Source organism: Perissodus microlepis, chromosome 6 (assembly GCF_051167445.1).
Source record: "Perissodus microlepis isolate ML-2025 ecotype Zambia chromosome 6, ASM5116744v1, whole genome shotgun sequence".
In the NCBI taxonomy this organism is placed as follows: Eukaryota; Metazoa; Chordata; class Actinopteri; order Cichliformes; family Cichlidae; genus Perissodus; species Perissodus microlepis.
This window is the reverse complement of record NC_140466.1, coordinates 41,494,970-41,502,939: the sequence shown is the minus strand read 5'-3', so window position 1 is coordinate 41,502,939 and position 7,970 is coordinate 41,494,970. Positions and strand designations below refer to the sequence as shown.

Here is a 7,970-nt window from a genome sequence, read left to right as displayed (position 1 = left end):
AGAACTGTGACTAATGTTCATGTGTGTGGGGAAAACAGTGTATAAAGTGCGTGGCCAGGGGCTAGTTATTCTGAGAACCCCTGCTGCAATAAATGAGGGACCACTGTATATACTTTCTCTGATTATATTCAACATGTTAACATTTAATACTGTATTGATAGAACCAACTGATTCTGCAGCAGAGCAGTTGCTTCTCCTGGCTCCCCAGTCCCTGAGCTCCTGCTGCTGCACCCACAGGTATGTACAGCAGCACTGATACCTTTTTAGTCGGTGGGATTGCCTTGTGATCACCTTTACTAAATATCTACAACCAATCTGATTATATCCTGTTTTTGTTTTGTTTTTTTCAATGTTGAAATTAAAATCTAGTAGCAGCCTTCTCATTTCTTTGTGTTTTGTGCTGTTTTACAGGCCCACAGAGGAGGACAGCTCCGAGGCAGATGAGGGACGGGTCCCAGGACGGGTCCCAGGACGGTCCATCGGCGGTGGAGCTGGCCATCCTGGAGTCCCTGAAGAGGCCACACCAGTCTCCAATGGAGCATTTCCTCCTCAGCCTTGTTCCTGCTCTGGAGAGCAGCTGGGTCCTTTTTATTCCTGTCTCTCTGTAAATACTTATATTTTATATTTATGTTTAATGTTTTTCTGTTTGAGAATTTTAATATTATTTCAAATAAATTTTTATAATGACTAATGTCTCAGTTCTACTACACAGCAAATGTTGGCACACGACTTGACACATGTAGAATTTATTTCATATTATACTAATGACAAAATATACTAATACAGTGGGATGCAAAAGTTTGGGCAACCTTGTTAATAGACATTATTTTCCTGTATAAATCGTTAGTTGTTACAATAAAAAATGTCAGTTAAATATATCATACAGGAGACACACACAGTGATACTTGAGAAGTGAAAAGAAGTTTACTGGATTTACAAAAAAGTGTGCAATAATTGTTTAAACAAAATCAAGCAGGTGCATAAATTTGGGAACCACAAAAAAAGAAATGGAATAAATATTTAGTGTATATCAATGTGTGTGTCTCCTATATGATATATGGGGTGCCTTTGTCTGGACGTGCTTCCCATCCAGAGCTCCACAGCACAGAGGAAAGTTCCAGCGCTCCTGGAATCCCTCTGTGATGGAGCGCCAGTCTCCAGGTGAAGGCACAGCCATGAAGTCGTCCACTAGACAGTCCCAGATGGCCGTCGCTACCTGGGGGGTGATCTGGCTCACCGTGGACACACCGACTCTGTAACTGAATGCTTGGTCCTGAAGGAGTCCCCGGTGACAAGTAACCTGGACAAAATTGTTCAAAATTAGTATTATGTGTACTGCAGTTACAAAATACATTATTCAAATTCCAAAACACTTTTGTGATGTCAGATTTAAATCACAAAACTTAAATCTTACATAAAACATTTTGTAATTATAAGGATAATTACAAAATGTATATTAGATCATATCTAAAACAGTTGTGTTTTGTTTTAACTTTAACATATCATAATTTGATTGGTTGCAACTTTTGCCACTACAGTGAGCCAATCACTCATAATTCCTAAACATGTCAATCAGGTAGGAATGAAGTAAGACATTAATAGAAATAAAGAGTTGTATGTTGACATGTAGCCCTTTCCTTGCTTAAATCATTAATATTTTTGAAAAATTAACCTGTGATAAGACATAGCTTATCAAGATAGAATCACATAACTAAAGATGAACCAAACTGTTCAGTTTTATCTAACTCTGTTTTAATAAAGGCTGGTGACCCCTGTTATAGAGTCTGACAGCTGCAGGGATTATATACAAATATTCAACTATCCCAGAATTAAACCAGGTCTAAATAAAAAGGAGTGAGTATCACTACAAAGGTTAACTCAGTGGTCCTAATGCTACAGTTTGATATCAGCAAACACCGAGCGCATACATTGATGTGACACCACAGCCATGCTATCATTCAAACACTGATAACAGCATAAATCGAATTAAATCGGGACTTGATGAGACCTTTCGAGTATCACTAGAAATATTATAAACAGTCGTCTCCGTGCCACAGTTTGCTTTCAATAAACACCGAGAGCATTCACTGTTAGCATAGCACATCCATGTTAGCAGTGTATAAATGGATGGTTTAGCATATTAGCACAGGTATCAATAAAGGACTACTGTATTAAATACTTTTACTAACCTCAGGCAGATGGACAGGCGCTCTGCAGGTGGGATTGAGCGCCTGTAATTGGTGTCTAGGCGGGCGATGCTGGGACCGACGAGGGAAAGCAGGTCCTCAAACTGGCCGACGGTGATATCGCTGGAATCGGCCGTCATCCAGGCGCAGCTCCTGGAGCAAATGGTGAAACTCACCAAACTGCTCACGCCTCTGGAGGACCTGATGGACCCAGGTACGGCGAGGACGTCTTTTACGCCGCTGCTCTGCTCTCCACAGTACATAGAGAAGGGAGACTCTCTCTTCAAGCGCTAGCTCGACAGCTGCCATCTTGCAAAGATGCCGGTCTGGCACAACTTCCTCCCACATTCCTCCCACATTTCCGGTTCACGCGGATCACATGGATTTTTCTTGGACACGCGTTGAGACGCGAATGTGCACGCGTCAAATTAGGGGCGTTTGGGGCGTTTTGTTCGCGTCCATCGCGTTCGGTGTGAACACACCGTTAGACCTCATTTAGCACAGTACCTAGACTGATGATAGAATGATCAAGTGGTTATGTGGGCCACTCTCTGGATCAGGCTCGTTCTGCTGTGCTGTATGGATGACTTAATCTCATAGGTAAGGGACCCAACACTAAAGAATGAAAGAAGGATGGGTTCTTTTTCGATGGGAGCATCTGGAGTAGAGAACTGGCGAGAGAGGCCCTCCGGCTTGGTGTTGAAATTAAAGCAAGCAAAAAACAAGTACCATCAGACTGGACGTGCATTTTATAAACACTTATCAGTTTGAATTTAAGCCAAGTTTTTCTGATCTGTACAAACAACAAAAGGATGTTCTGCCCCCTTGAGCCAGTGCCTCCATACCACTAAAGCTATCTTGATTGGCAGCTGCTCCCAGTCCTCTATGTCCTAGTTCCATTCTGCAGGGGATAAACGGCAGAATGCTCCACTGTAATGGTCCCAAGGGAAGCTGAAGTCCTGCGAGGTGAAATTTCCTGAACCTGGTGGGTCCTGCAGCTTTGGTGTTTACTCGTGTGGTCATCTAAATAGATGACATTGGAAACAAGTCTGATCAAGGGTCTCATAAAATTCTTTGGTTGCTAACTCACTTGTGATATTGTCATTTAATTGATAGAGGAATGCGCCCTGAAGAGCTCTGTCTTCTCCACCACCAGAATCTAAAAATTGATGGAGAAGTCAGACACACTTTGCTTTCCTTCCCAAGTTCCTTTCACAAACACACACGCTCAGGGGGGCTCCGATGGAGTGGATCATAGCAACTAGGTGAGTGGGGCCAGCAAAGCTGATTCAGTGGGTGGATCTAATTGTGCACCTGGAGCAGTTGGAGCCTAGCAGACACCAGGAGTGGTGTGTGAAACTGTGGAAACAGACTGGAATTGTCCAAAACACACCTGAAACGTTCTACTTGTTTCTACTAAGTAGTCCTGAAGTTCTTTGCCCAGTTTGAGACAACCCCTCCCTGCACCCCCTGCACCTATCACCGTCTGTAGTCATGGAGTGAAGAGCAGATAGTTTCTCAGTACATCAGAGAATGCCTGCCCTCCTCTCTCGACTCCCCAAAGGTGGGACCAAGTCACTGTTTGCAAGTCTCAAGTCTTTGTCCTTGGGTCTGGATTGACACATCGCAAGTCAAGTCTGAAACTTTGAATTTCAAGTCTTTTTTTTTAACAATGTTGCAGGTATATGTTAAATGTAAGTAACAGACCATGTGTTCTTTTTTATATCTGTATTTATCTCAACACATGATGAAACAGGTGTGCCTGAACTCACAAAATATACACAAAGTCATTCTGAAATTGCACCTCTATATTGTTCAGCTCAGTTAAACTTAGCTGCAAGAATAGTCTTCCTTTAAACTATAATTTCACAGAATAAACATTCAATGAAAAATACAAAAGCAGAACTTGAATGCACAGGAATGTGCACTTTAAGTTATTTCAGTTAACTATTCTGCGTTGCATTTCCAAAAGACCAAACCATCCAAAAGTCTGTCAGTCATTTGTGCACGATGAGGCCATAAAATGATGCTGCCATAGCTAAAAAAAACTCGCTCGACAGCAGCTCTACATGCAGGCACTGCCAAAACTCTGGTGGCCACATGAAACAGTGAAGGAAGAACAAGAGGGCGCTCTATCCATCAGCAGTATCCAGGTAGTGACTTAGCTGCAGCACTGGACTAGTCCCTGCATCCTTCTTCGGCCTCTTACAGGAAGCAGCAGAGTCCTCCGTCTCCACAGTCCTCTGATGTTCCTCACCAGGAGTCACAGGTTTGCAGGATCTGCAGCATCTTGCAGGATCAGATCTGACAAAACAAATTAACAACAGCAAAAGAGCCCTTATTACAATTTTAGACAAAAAAAAAAATACAGAAAAAATACACACTAAATTTAGTCTCTACCTTTAACTTTTTGTGCCACCTCTATCTTTATGTCCCGACAGCCCAACACATGGTGTTCCACCCGTAACAGAGAAACTGAAGGATCCAAAGCAACTGCTTTGAGGTACACTGGATCTGAGGGGGCAGTGATCTTCTGCTCTAGCCATTCGCACATGATAAAGATTTCAAGAAATCTTTTGTTCACAGACGCTTGGAGACTCCTGACCAGACCATTCAGGAAACAGACTTGAGGCTTCAGTTTCTCCAGGTAGTGATTGAGGGACAGCACGGATGGAACAACATCACTGATCGTGACTATTTTCTCACCTTGTGTCAAATCTGTTTTTTCTCCGAAAGGCTTCTAGATGTCCACCATCTCGTTCAACAGGTTCCACTCTGTTAAAGGAGATGAAGGAGTTTTCAAACGAAAACGCATCGTTTTCTCTCCGTTTCATCTCCCGTCCACACTGAGACAGCGTTTTCGCTTATGGAAAACGTATCATTTTCAGCAAAAGATTAGTGTGGACATAGCCTATTTTGTCAAGTCATAAAATGAATGAGTCCAAGTCATGTGACTCGAGTCCACACCTCTGTCAACCCCTATCAGTTTCCTTACCATTACCCTTCACACCCGCTCCCGGATCTAGGCTTTCTCCACCAACCAGCCCCAACCTGTCAGGCCTCCACCACTCAGCACCAGATCTCTGCAGGGCCACATTCTCAGCTACCCTACTGGCCGCCTGTAGCTCTATAACTGTACAACAACACGCCCAACTAGTGTCATTGTGTAGTATGCCAATGACACTGCTGTGGATGAGATAGAGCTCCAACAATTCTATTCTATTCTCTCTAACTGTAAGTTTAACACATGGAGTCACTTCCTGATCTCTTATTTACTTACTTTGGAAACAGGCCAATCCTGGTCATGAAAACATTTGTTAGTCACTTGCACAGTCACTTTGTGTGTGTGTAATAACGGTACTTCCTAACGAGTTCATGCAGTATTTTTGTTAAAAAGTGATATAAAGCTGATAGTCTGCACTTCAACCACATCTTGACCGTTTGATTTGAAGTACATTGTGATGGTATAAAAAGAAAAATGAGTTATGGAGCTAACTTTATTTAACCCCATCAGTGTGTCAGAGCTGCAGTCTTTGGCATTTTAACAATAACTAAATTTGTTAGATGGATTCCTTTTTAAAATACATTTTTAAACCATTAAATTGGCTTTAGAGCCAACCTGCTCTGACAGTTTTGCCACAAAAAGAAGAAACTGGGCCATTGTACAGAATAACTTAGACGTGTTGTTTCTAATACTATGACAATGTGTTGCTGCTGTGTGTAAACAAACTCTCACGCCATTTTTCTATTCTCCCCTCTCCGCGGTATTTTATCTGGAGGAAGTGAATACATGTGTTTCTAATTGTGCTGGAGGTTGAAGCCAACCAGCCAGTCTCCTGCTCTGATCATTTCCTACAGTCTGGTACCGTAAATAAGGAGAGAGAGAGCTGAGGTGAGGGGAGCGTTTTCCCCACGGCTTGTTTCACTTCATGTCTCATTTCTGGAAGCTGGGATGTTTCAGACAGACATCAAAGAGCTGTGGCTGTTCCCGCTCAGCTTTTTGTCTTTTAGGCCGCCCATATGCTGCTCACGCTGTTCTCCTAACATAAATCAAGGGAACGTGTCCCTGCTGGATGTGCAGGATGGGGTTGGGGGTTGGGGTGGGAGGTGTTCACCTGGTCTCACTTAATGCCACATTTCATTTCCCTGGTTCTCTACAATGGTGGTGGACAATGAGAAAATGAGGACTTTACATGACCCACGGAGTAAAAACGACCTCATGTGAAATATGCCGCGTAGACACTGAACTCTAAGAGAAAATATATATATTATATAAATATATATATTTCTATAATATTATAGAAATATATATATATATTATAGAAATATATATATTATAGCTCAGTCATTGCCTGCTATCTTTACTCACTGAAACCAGTCAAGAGATTTTCATCCTGTTTTTTTGTCCAGTGTCATAAAATGCTCTCATGGCTCTGGCTCGTCAATGAAACTGAATTCAATTCTAACTCAACTGATGAACACAGACGAAAACTGTATAGAAGAGAATACAATGCATCGTGCCTTAAAGCTGTATTATGGATGGGAAAACTCCTTTGGTTGCAAAAACCCATTTTGGTTGTACAGAAATCTATGGGAATATGTCCGTGTAGGTCCGAGTCATCCAGGTCATGGTAGTTTGAGGACCTTGTAAAACCGGTGTGTTCCTGCGTTGTGTCTGACAATGAACAGTAAAAGAAACAAAGACCTCCAAGTCATTAACTTGCCCACTCCAGCTCTTACAACCAAATGCAAACAGTAGGGAAGAGGGTTAGCTCAATCCACCACAACTCCCAAGCTACCCAGAATTATCTATTCATGCTAGCATTAACTGTGCCTATAACACATATATGGCACACACGTACTACACATTTACATTTACAGCATCTAGCAAAGACAGGCACAATGATGACAATAATTGAACTAAAGACACACAATCCGAAATATCAGGGTGGCTAAATATACATTATATGTGTGTTGTACAGTGTCTGGAAAGAAATGACACCAACCTCTCCCACAGGGGAACTGTAGAAAAGGGGAGAGGCCAAAGGGGTACACTGTATTTATAGGGTTGCACCAAAGAAGAAGAAGAGCAATGAGGAGGGGCTCCAACTGATAATGAACATAACTACAGGCTTGAAGGTCCTAACAGTCAGGTATAACAGGAACGGTTTTGGGTCTAGAACACGTTTTGTGTAATCATAACAATATGTAATTTATGGCCCAGTTACACTTGGAAAGAAAGCGATTGAAAGAAAGTGGTAGAGATTCTCAGGTATTTAAACCCTAGTGGGAGTTGTTGACCCACTGTTGACCATGTGTCTCATTACTTGAGCCAATGTGCCGAAAAATGTATAAGAGCTTGCCTTACCCCATCATGGGACCTTAACAGGTCACATGATGAAAAGTGGTAGAGATTCCCTTAACAGGTCACGTGACCTGTTAATGCAATCTATCATGTGACTATAGTCACATGATAGGGTGTACTGTAGGTGGCTGGTAGTTTGTGTCATAAGCCATCCGTTGTGCTCAATGATATCGTTTCAACATAGACGGCTTCTTTCAAAGTGTTAGTGTTCTCAGTCCAACCGTGAACATTTGAATTCTCAGAGGAGTGAAAGGAGTGACCGTCATCCAGTCGATGCAGATGAGTGCTGTCCTGTCGAGGTGCCATGTGTTTATGGAGCAGCTGTTTGGTTTCTCCATAGAGGTCTGGGTGCTCCACAGCATGCACTATGTTGCTCAGCTTGTGTTTGGGAGTTTTGTCCTGAGCTTTAGTCTGAGGGT

At 42.4% G+C, this 7,970-nt stretch overlaps 1 pseudogene; it reads right to left on the bottom strand.

Annotated features, from left to right (window-relative positions):
• Positions 1-4,133: 4,133 nt before the first annotated feature.
• LOC146386276 (uncharacterized) lies at positions 4,134-4,941 on the bottom strand (annotated as a pseudogene).
• Between the last annotated feature and the right edge of the window lie 3,029 nt (positions 4,942-7,970).